General features: G+C 43.7%; 1 long non-coding RNA gene across 2 annotated transcripts; it reads right to left on the bottom strand.

Annotated features, from left to right (window-relative positions):
* Positions 1-680: 680 nt before the first annotated feature.
* LOC140733481 (uncharacterized) lies at positions 681-11,460 on the bottom strand. 2 transcript variants are annotated; one of them, XR_012100297.1, is made up of 2 exons: positions 11,138-11,460; positions 681-761 (listed from the first exon to the last, which is right to left on the bottom strand). It is a non-coding gene; the product is annotated as an uncharacterized lncRNA (long non-coding RNA). The 2 variants fall into 2 exon arrangements; XR_012100303.1 differs by lacking the exon at positions 11,138-11,460 and adding an exon at positions 8,720-8,835.
* Positions 11,461-11,754: the final 294 nt, after the last annotated feature.

The following is an 11,754-nucleotide window of genomic DNA, read 5'->3' as shown; positions in this document are numbered from 1 at the left end:
TGTTTTTCTCTGTCTGCCTGATAACTTTTCTCTGTGACAGATCGAGACCCATGCATCTGTATTGAGCAGCGTAAGCCAGTGATTAATGCAAAACATTGACACAGATCAAAAATATCCCTGAACTGAGAAGAAAGTGGCCATTAGATTCCCATCTGGAAAAGTCTCCCTTGTCATTGAGAATGTCGGGTTCAGCGACAACAACCATCCCCAGTACTGAGCACGTCTGCGAGGAACACTGTCACAGGAATGCAGCACGTGTCACCGAGAAGCCCCACCATCCAGGCCAGGTTCTCTTCTCACTGCTGAGATCAGCAGAGAGGTACAGAAGCCTCGGGACTCACACCACCAAGTTCAGGAACAGGCTCCTGAACTGGGGTTGATAACTTCACTCACCTCTAATCTGAACTAATTCCACTACCTATGGATTCACTTTCAAGGACTCTACAACTCATGTTCTCAATATTTATTATTTAATATTTATTCTTATTGTTTAATTTTTTCTTTTTGTATTTGCACAGTTTTGTTGTCTTTTGCACATTGGTTGGTTGTTTTTTGTGTGCAGTTTTCAGTGATTCTATTGTGTTTCTTTGTAGTTACTGTGAAATCCCATGTGAAAATATATCCCAGGGTAGTACAAGATAGTGCCAGATACATACCTTGATAATACATTTACTTTGAACTTTGAAGCAATTCAGTTTATTCATTGGAAGCTGGATCTGTGAAGAGCGGAGTCCTAGGTAGTTTCTGTTGTGTACGATCACCTATGATCCAAAGCAATGGGGCAAGAAAAGAGAAGGTTAATTATCAGTGCACAGAAATAAAACATCAGACCAAAGGAAATCCTCAGACTGGTCAAAGATTAACACTTTGTCCTATCTACTCAAGGCATTTCTAAGCATGCGTTGCAAGTGATTCTATAAAGCAACAGACCAGGATGTGGTTAAGATTAGACAGGCAGTCTGTCACAATGTCTGATCAAGATATAGCCAGTGAGCCTAGATATCTGTGAACAGTCACATATTGACAATGAAATGCAAATCTGAAGAAAACACAGACAGACTATGGGGAGTCTTTTTCAAAGATATCACTATCTTTCACTGACTTTCAAAAAAAAGTATGAGATTACAGAATAATAACAAGTGCCCAGGAATGAAAAAGTTAATAGAAAGTGGTGGACACTCTCCAGGCCATCACAGACAAGTCCTTCCACACCATTGAGTATATCTGTATGGAGTACTGCCACTAGAAAACAGTGACCATCAACAAGGACCCCCACCATTAGTTCACACTCGCTTCTCACTACAACCATCAGGAAGGAAGTACAGAAGCCTTCGGTCTCACACTACTTGGTTATTACCCTTCAACCATCAGTCTCCTGAACCAGCATTGGTAACTTCATTTATCTTGGTTATTACCCTTCAAGCATCAGTCTCCTGAACCAGTATTGGTAACTTCATTTACCTTGGTTATTACCCTTCAACCATCAGTCTCCTGAACCAGCATTGGTAACTTCATTCACATTGGTTATTACCCTTCAACCATCAGTCTCCTGAACCAGCATTGGTAACTTTATTCACCTTCGAACTGATTCCACAACATTATTTATTACACAATTTGTCTTCTTTTGCAAAATGATTGTTTTGCCAGTCTTTCTTTCTGTATAGTTTTGGTGGAAGAAATAAATGGGCAGACTATTAGATGGCGAGAGAATTTAAAATGCAGAGATGCAAAGGGACTTGGGAGTCCTTGTGCAGGATACACTAAAGGTAGATAGATAGATACTTTATTCATCCCCATGGGGAAATTCAACTTTTTTTCCAATGTCCCATACACTTGTTGTAGCAAAACTAATTACATACAATACTTAACTCAGTAAAAAAATATGATATGCATCTAAATCACTATCTCAAAAAGCATTAATAATAGCTTTTAAAAAGTTCTTAAGTCCTGGCGGTTGAATTGTAAAGCCTAATGGCATTGGGGAGTATTGACCTCTTCATCCTGTCTGAGGAGCATTGCATCGATAGTAACCTGTCGCTGAAACTGCTTCTCTGTCTCTGGATGGTGCTATGTAGAGGATGTTCAGAGTTATCCATAATTGACCGTAGCCTACTCAGCGCCCTTCGCTCAGCTACCGATGTTAAACTCTCCAGTACTTTGCCCACGATAGAGCCCGCCTTCCTTACCAGCTTATTAAGACGTGAGGCGTCCCTCTTCTTAATGCTTCCTCCCCAACACGCCACCACAAAGAAGAGGGCGCTCTCCACAACTGACCTATAGAACATCTTCAGCATCTCACTACAGACATTGAATGACGCCACCCCTCTTAGGAAGTACAGTCGACTCTGTGCTTTCATGCACAAGGCATCTGTGTTGGCAGTCCAGTCTAGCTTCTCGTCTAACTGTACTCCCAGATACTTGTAGGTCTTAACCTGCTCCACACATTCTCCATTAATGATCACTGGCTCCATATGAGGCCTAGATCTCCTAAAGTCCACCACCATCTCCTTGGTCTTGGTGATATTGAGACGCAGGTAGTTTGAGTTGCACCATATCACAAAGTCCTGTATCAGTTTCCTATACTCCTCCTCCTGTCCATTCCTGACACATCCAGGTTGAGTTGGTGGTGAAGAAGGCAAATGCAATGTTGGCATTCATTTCTAGAGGTATAGAATACAAGAGCAGGGATGTGATGTTGAGGCTCTATAAGGCACTCGTGAGGCCACACTTGGAATATTGTGTGCAGTTTTGGGCTCCTTATTTTAGAAAGGATATACTGACATTGGAGAGGGTTCAGAGAAGATTCACAAGAATGATTTCAGGAATGAAAGGGTTACTGTATGATGAACGTCTGGCAACTCTTGGGCTGTATTCCCTGGAGTTCAGGAGGATGAGGGGGGAATCTCATAGAAACATTCCGAATGTTAAAAGGCCTAAACTGATTAGATATGGCAAAGTTATTTCCCGTGGTAAGGGAATCTAGGACAAGAGGGCACAACTTCAGGATTGAAGGAGGTCCATTTAGAACAGAGATGTGGAGAAATTACTTTAGTCAGAGGGTGGTAAATCTGTAGAATTTGTTGCCACGAGTGGCTGTGGAGGCCAAGTCATTGGGTGTATTTAAGGCAGAGATAGATAGGTTCTTGATTAGTCAGGGCATCAAAGGGTGGGGAGAAGGCAGGGGAGTGGGGATGACTGGAAGAATTGGTTCAGCCCATGATTGAATGGCAGAGCAGACCTGATGGGCCAAATGGCCTACTTCTGCTCCTATATCTTATGGTCTATACCCGGGCAGCATGGGTGCCTAGCGGTCAATGCAACAATGTGCAGGGCCAATTATAAGATCAGGGTTCAATTCCCACTGCTATTTGTAAGGCGTTTGCACATTCTCCCTGTGACCATGTGGGTTTCCTCCGGACACTCTGGTTTCTTCCCACAGTCCAAAGATGTGTGGTTAGGATTAGTCAGTTGAGGGCATGCTGTGATGGTGCCAGAATTGTGCTGACACTTGTGGGCTGCCTAGCACAATCCTCACTAATTCCATTGGCTGCAATGATGCATTTCACTGTGTTCTGATGTACATGTAACAAATAAATAAATCTAATCATTAATTAAGTGTATTGAGTACAGGAGTTGGGAGGTTACGTTGAAGACACACAAGATATCGATGAATCTTAATATGGAGTATTACATAGAACATAGAAGAGTACAGCACAGGAACCAGTGAAAAAGTAAATCAACACCTGGCCTCCCAAACTAATATCTCCAACCTACACAATGTCCATATCCCTCCATCTTCCTCACATCTGTGTGCCTATCTAAACATCTCTTAAAGGTCTCTAATGTATTTACCACTACCACCATTCTAGGCAGAGCATTCCAGGCATCAACAACTCTCTGAGTAAAAAACTCACCCCTCACCCCTTGAACCTACCCCCTCTCACCTTCAATGTATACCGTCTGGTATTTGACATTTCAACCCTGGGAAACAGATACTCCCTGTCCACTCTATTTATGCCTCTTATAATCTCATAAACCTCTATCAGATCTCCCCTCAGCCTTTGGTGCTCCAGAGAAAACAACCCAAAGTTGTCCTGCCTCTCATGATAGCACATGCCTTCCAAGCTAGTCAACATCCTGGGAAACCTCCTCTACACTCTCTCCAAAGCCTCAGCATCCATCTTATAGTGGGGCGACCAGAACTGTATGCAATACTCCAGATGTGGCCTAACCAGAGTTTTATAAAGTTGCAATATAGCCTCATAACTTTTGTACTCAGTTCTTCAATTAATAACAAAAAAGCATCCCATAAGCTTTCTTACCCACCCTATCGACCTGTGTAGCCACTTTCAATGAGCTATGAATGTGGACCCCAAGATCTCTCTGCTCAGCAACATTGTTAAGGTTCTAAGTGCGGGGCTGGTATGGGAAGGTTGGGTATGGGCCAAAACATGGCTGTAGAGTTCAGGCCTGAGCATATTGATATGACCGGACCTGAATCTTAGAGTGAAGAATGACCTTGAATGACTTAAACTCCGACCCACCTGTAGGATTTACGATGCAGAGGAGTATGCTGAAAAAGGTCTCTTGACTAGACAGGTGATCGGTATTTTCTGTTTCAACTGTGGAGAAGATGGGCATTTCAAGTGAGACTGTCAGGGGCAAGAAAATCTTTGAAAAATAAGTCATTGGTTAATCAAACAGAGAAGAAAGGAGGCATAGCTATGGAAGGACCCAGTGAAGGAATGGGCTGGCATCTCAGCAAGCAGATGTTCTAATCTCTGTATCAAGGGAAATGGAAGTGCCAAACTTGATTTCTGAAGATTTAATGGAACCAAGCTCTGATGTATCCATACGGATTGAAGGTATTTATGCTCAATCCATACTTGACACAGGTTCTCAGGTTACTCTATTTTACAGATCCTTTTACAAACGGTGTTTGACACATTTACTATTGATGCCGTTCAGTGTCCTTGGGATTCAGGGGCTTAGTACTGATGAGAACCCATATGATGGTTACTTGTCATTGAAACTGGAGTTTTCGGAAGCAGATGCTGGAGTAACTGAGACTAGTGGGTCTGCCTGGATCCAGCTGAAAAGAGTGGAGCTTCCATTCTTGTGGGAACAAATGCTTCCATTGTGAGAAGGCTTGTAGGAGTATGCAAGGACAGAAATGCAGAGAACTTTTTGAAAACCATATCTATTCACCCTGTGTTTGGGGCCGCTTTTGAGAAAGTGCACATTCCTCCACAGCAGGTTGATGAGTAGAAATGAGGAACTGTGTGGTACACCCAGTCTAACTCTGTCGAGTTACATCCTGGAATGATGGGAATCCCCAGATTTGCCGGAGTGCCCAACAGCCAGGTGGATGCTCTTGACGATCAGCAGCAAGGGTCATACTTACCTGCAGCTGAGCTGGTGAGACCTGAGCTGCAGAAACGTTCAGCTGTCTACACAAACACATGGAGTCATGTAACTGTTAGCAGAGGTAGCTAACAAGCCAAGTTTGCATACGAGCCCGGTTAGAGGGTTACACTAAGATAAGGGGCCAAAAACTGCTTACAATGATCCAGGTGAGGCCTCATTCATTTCTTATAAAGTTACATACTTTTTATATCCTTTACATTCCATCCTTTTTATATTCTAGTCCTCTTGAAATGAATGCTAACATTGCATTTACCTTCCTCACCACCGATTCAACCCTCAAATTAACCTTTAAGGAACCCTGCACAAGGACTCCCAAATCATTTTGCAGCCCGAATTTTAGAAAACACTCTTTGCTTTTATTCCATGACCATACACTTCTTTGCACTGTATTCCATTTGCCACTTCTTTGCCCATTCTCCTAATCTGTCTAAGTTCTTCTGCAGTCTCCCTGCTTGTTCAACACTACCTGCCCCTCCACCTATCTTCGTATCACCCACAAACTTGACCACAAAACCATCAATTCCATCATCCAAATCATAGACATAAAAACTTAAAAAGAGGTGGTCCCGAATCTGACCTTTGCAGAATACCAATGGTCACCAGCAGCCAATGAGAAGAGCCTCCCTTTATTCCCACTCTTGGCCTCCTACCAATCAGCCATTCCTCCATTCATGTTACCAGCTTTCCTGTAATACGATGGGCTCTTATCTTGTTGAGCAGCATCACATGTGGCACCTTGTCCTCTGATTCTTCTTTGACTATCCTTAAAAAACTCAAACAGATTTGTCAAGCACGATTTTCCCTTAAGGAAACCATGCTGACTTTGGCCTATTTTGTCATGTGCCTTGAAGTACCCTGAAACCATATCCTTAATAATTGTCTCCAACATTTTCCCAACCATTGAGGAAAGACTAACTGGCCTAAAAATTTCCTTTCTTCTGCCTCCCTCCCTTCTTAAAGAGTAAGGTGACATTTTAAAATTTCCATTCCTCCAGAACCATTCCAGAATTTATTGATTTTTGAAAGATCATTATTAATGCCTTCAAAATTTCTTCAGCCACCTCTTTCAGAACCCTGGGGTGTGCTCCATCTATTCCAGGTGAATACTCTACTTTCAGACCTTTCAGTTTCTGAAGCATCAAACCCTAGTAATAGCAGCTGCACTTATTTCTGTCCCCTGACGCTCCTGAGCTTCCAGCATACTGCAAGTGTGGGACCCATACTCTTCATGATTTTTATAAATGACCTGGATAAGGAAGTGGAGGGATGGGTTAGTAAGTTTGCTGATGACTCTAAGGTTGGAGGTGTTGTGGATAGTGTGGAGGGCTGTCAGAGGTTACAGCGGGACCTCAAGAGGAGGTACAGGAGCCTGAAGATATACACTCAATATTTCAGTAACAACTTCTTCCCCTCTGCAATGAGAGTGGAAGATGAACCCATGTACTCTACCTCTCTTCTTAGTTTTCCTCTCTTTTTCCACTGCTTATTTAGTATATATATATATACACACACACATATATACATCTTATTGTAATTTATAGTTTTTTTATTGTCATGTATTGCAATGTACTGCTGTCACAAAACAACAAATTTAATGAAATTTGCCAGTAATTCTGATTCTGATTCAATAGACATGTGATGTAACTACAGGAAACATATTTAATATATTATCCATATGTATATTTGTGTCTGTCTAAACTTATATGACATGTATATGTTTGAGTATGCATTGTAGATTTGGGTCTCTTGTCCAACCTAGATAGAAGCAAAGGATACAAGGATATTACAACCCCAGATGCCAATGGGAATAGTGACCTGCAATGCCGAAGGGCAGCAAGGGTGTAGTTGCTAGGGTAATGCTATTACATCCAGATTTGTTATGCTGGGGTCACTTGCAGGCTGCCCCCAGCACAACCCTTGCTGATTTGACTTGATGCAAGTGACACATTTCACTGTATGTTTTGTGTACATGTGACAAATAAAGTGAATCAAATACAATGGAGATGAGCATTCAGGAGAAGTCTATCTGTCAGGTCCTCCAAGAAGCTCACAAGCTCTCAAACTACCCCACCCACCAACTCCATCTCCTGTGGGATCCATTTTTCCTTCCTCAAAATTCAAATCCAAAAAGTCATCCTTGATCCAAAGTGATTGTTGAGTAGATTGATTTAATGATCTGAGAGGGTTGTATGACTATAATTCCTGTGTTCTAATAAAAATGCAATGTCATCACTTTTTTCCTACTTTTACATCTAAAAGAATTTTCTCTTTTCTTTTGATACAGAATACCCATGGGGAATTAACTGATTGAATAGTGAAAGACCTGGACGGAGTGGTCATGGAGAGAATGTTTCCGATAGTGGGGGAGTTTGGGCTCAGAGGGAGTAGCCTCAGAATACAAGGGTAAACCTTTAGAACAGAGATGAGGAGGGATTACTTTATTGCCATAGATGGCTGTGGAGGCCAAGTCACAATGGAGGTTGATAGTTTCTTGATTGGTCAAGGCATCAAAGGTTACAGGAAGAAGGCAGGAAAATGGGGTTGAGAGGGATCATAAGTCAGCCCTGATGGAATGGTGGGACAGACTCCTTCTATTCTGAGGCTGTTTCCTCTGGTCCTGGACTCTCCCACTACAGCAACATCCTCTCCATGTCCATTCTCTCTAGGTATTTCAATATTTGATAGGTTTCAATGAGATCCTGCCTCATTCTTCTAAACACAGCCAGTACAGTACAGAACCATCAAATGCTCCACATACGTTCACACTTTCATTCTCAGGTGGACTTGTGAACTTCCTCTGGACCCTCTCCAATGCCAACACATCTTTCCTTAGATAAGGGGCCCAAAACTGTTCACAATACTCTGTGTAGTCTGACGAATGCCTTATAGAGCCTCAAAATTACAAGTGGGTGCCTTTCTGTAGTCTTTGTTGCTTCTGATCCCTGATTATGGACTGATTGGAGTGGCTATGTCTAAATGTGGGAAGTTGGATCAGATAATGATGTTTTTCCAAGGTTAAATAGCTGACCACAGCACATTTTACCTGTCATCAGTGACTGAAGTTCAGAAGGATTTGAACTGGCGATATTGGAATTTGCCTAGATGGGCGTGAAAGATGTACATGGATACAAGTCTTTTGTTATAACACTACTGAACACGTTGCACTGTAGGCTTTCCCGGCAGACCATGAGGTCAAACAGCTACTGATCCAAGAACTGTACGTACAATAGCTTCCTCTGCACTCAGTAAACAAACAAGCAAATAAATAATAAGAAGAAAGAGTTATACCGACCTTGAAAGTAAGTTTGTTGTTTGTAGAATCAGTTCAGCATTGAGGTGAGTGAAGGTATTCATGCCAGTTCAAGAACCTGATGGTTGAAGGATAATAACTGTTCCTGAACCTGGTGGTGTGGGATCTAAGGCTTCTGTACCTCCTGATGGCAGCTGTGAGAAGAGAACATGTCCTAGGTGGGGGAGGTCTTTGATGATGGAATATCAGCAGATATTAAGCACTGCCGTGCATATTGGAAGCAGCAAGTGGGAGAATGGGCCTTTTATATTGAGAACAAAGTTCACTTAAAGAGTACTGAGCAATGTAACTAGCTAATGCAAAATGACTGATTTTCCTCTCAAGTAATTTCAGTTTCATCCTCCTGCAGATCTATTGGTGATTAATCGATAAGCATCAGCACAATAGGAGTTCAGTACACCCTGTGAAATTACATTGGCCAGCCTGGGTTGCTGGCTCTAAACAAACACTTTTCAAACAACTTACCTATTCAGCTTGAGGACAAAAGACAAATATTCAGAAAGAATGCCCTAGAATCATTAATTTTGAATCATTAACTTCTCATTTACTTAGGAAAATTGCCTTTAGTTTAGATGCAGGAATCACTTGCTAGCATGACAAGGATAATGCCAAACTCTAAATAAGCTTAAGTTTTGTGGCTTGGGGATTTGTACTGGACATGGAGAGAGCCCCACAACACACTGTATCATCTGCCCTCTTCCATCTAACCTGTGGTACGTGCTAGAACTGAAAATAGGGAGGCTTGGTAGTGTAGCGCTTGGTGCAATGCTATTACATTGTAGAGCTGGTTCGATTCCTGCCACTATCTGTAAAGAGCTTGTACCTTCTCCCTGAGATTGCACGGGTTTCGGCAGGGTGCTCTAGTTCTCTGCCACAACCTGTCATAAGTGGACGTGAGGCTGGACCCAAATGCAGGACACAGGCACTGAAGTACTGGGGGCAGGACAGGACAAGCTAAAGGATAGGATAAGGTGTGGAGACCGTGGCATTCGTGGAGACTGTGGAGTTCAGAGATGACCTCGGAGTTCAGAGAGGATCCTGGAGTTCAGAGATGCTCTCGAGGCTTGGCTAGAGGCTTGGGTCTTGAGGCTTGAGGATTGAGGCTTGCTTGAGGCTGAGGTCTTGAGGCTTGGCTTGAAGATGGGTTCTTGAGGCTGGAGTCTTGAGGCTTGGCTACAGGCAGGGGCCTTGAGGCTGAGGTCGAGGCTGAGGTCTTGAGGATGGGTTCTTGGGACTAGGAATGCTGGGAGGATAGCCCCCTGGGCGGGCCGTAGAACTCCTGGGCAGGGTCCGAATCTCCCAGGCAGGACACAGGGGCCTGGGTAGGTCACGGGGCTCCTGGGCAGGTCGCGGGGCACAACCCGTCAGAGGCGAGGGATAGGAAGGGGCAGAGCCCTCCGCTGGGCAACGGCAATCCGGCCTAACTTACTCGATGGAGGCAAGGGAGGGGAAGGGGCAGAACCCTCCGCCGGGCAATGGCAATCCGGCCTGACTTACTCGATGGAGGCAAGGGAGGGGAAGGGGCAGAGCCCTCCGCCGGGCAATGGCAATCTGGCCTGGCTTACCCGATGGAGGCAGGGGGTAGGGAGGGAGCTTGGTCCAGGGTGACTTCAAGACTCACTGCGGCCAGAAGATTCGGGCGGGTTACAGAGCAGCCCAGTCCATACCTCACTCACAGAACTCGTCATTAACAGTGGTACTCCAAGCCGGGATGGACAGGATGACCCCCCAATTATACTCAATCCCAGATCCCCTTATATTCATAGCCAACGGATAGGCATCAGGTGCACCTCCTTGAGCCCAACCAAGCTAAGATGATCTTCAGGTATGACGATTTGAGTTCAAGGCGAAACGAGGGGCGGTTGAAGGACCTGGAGTCCGGAGTTGGCGGACCAGATCAAGAACTGGAATGCGGACTTCAGACCCGACCATAACACATCCCCAAAGATGTACGGGTTAGGGGGAGTGATTTGTGGGATGGCTGAGTTGGTGCCCGTAGCTTGGCAATTCTTGTGGACTAGCCCTATCACAATCTATGCTGATTTGATTTCACACGATGTATTTCATTGTATGTTTGATGTTTTGATGTACACTTGACAAATAAAACTAAACTTTAAATGTGAAATGCTCTCACTTCGCCTCATCCATAATGAGTGAAGACAGCAGTTTCAGGAATTGAGTTGGAGTACGTGTACAATGATTGCACAGTCACACCTTTGAGAATGAGCTTTTGCTCATTGTTGATGTGTTCACCGAGGTGGAGCTGAGAACAGGGTTGGTAATGAACATCTTCATAATAAAAGTTGTTCACCAACCCGCCACTGTGCACGACACCACCTTCTGTCTTAGAGGCCCTAGTGAGGTTTGGGAGATACTGATTTACTTAAACCCATCACTTACTGGGTCATAGGCTGCCGACAGCAGCTCGCCAGAGTCCTCTGTCCTGGGCCAGTCTCTCAAGTTGTCCCAGGTGTAGCCCATGCTAGGATTGTTTCGTTCCCAGGGATGAGGTCTTTAGAGCTTCTGTTGGCATTTCTGTCGCCTTGGGTTTTATGAACAGCTGGCCCCTTGCCCAATCCTCCTCCTGTCGGAGTTGGGCTCGGGGCTGTCCATGGCACTGATTGTCTTGGTAAATACTTGTTGTAACTTGTGGTCCTTCTCTTAGAAAAAGCAGAGGTCATCAATAACATTTACTACTGAGTCTCAATGCAACTTTTGAATGTCTGAGGAAAAGACTGTTTGAAGACCTAACATGATTTACTGCTTCCTGTTACTGTTCCCTGTCTTCCCGTAGGCTTTTAGAGACATGGATCTTTGAGCTATTATGACACTGATTCAAGTTAAAAGGATCAAGGATTGACTTTATTTACCATTTATATTTGCATATATTAGGAATTTGCTGTAGTATGTTGACGTGGCATAAAGCAAAAATGCTCAAACTGTAATAATCTCCCTGTGAACATTAATTTGAAAGTTAGATTGTGCACTTAGTTACTTAGTTACTTTTTATAATCAGA

Source organism: Hemitrygon akajei, chromosome 1, assembly GCF_048418815.1.
Source record: "Hemitrygon akajei chromosome 1, sHemAka1.3, whole genome shotgun sequence".
Taxonomy (NCBI): Eukaryota; Metazoa; Chordata; class Chondrichthyes; order Myliobatiformes; family Dasyatidae; genus Hemitrygon; species Hemitrygon akajei.
The sequence above is the reverse complement of the archived record's forward strand: the minus strand, read 5'-3'. Positions and strand labels throughout refer to the sequence as shown.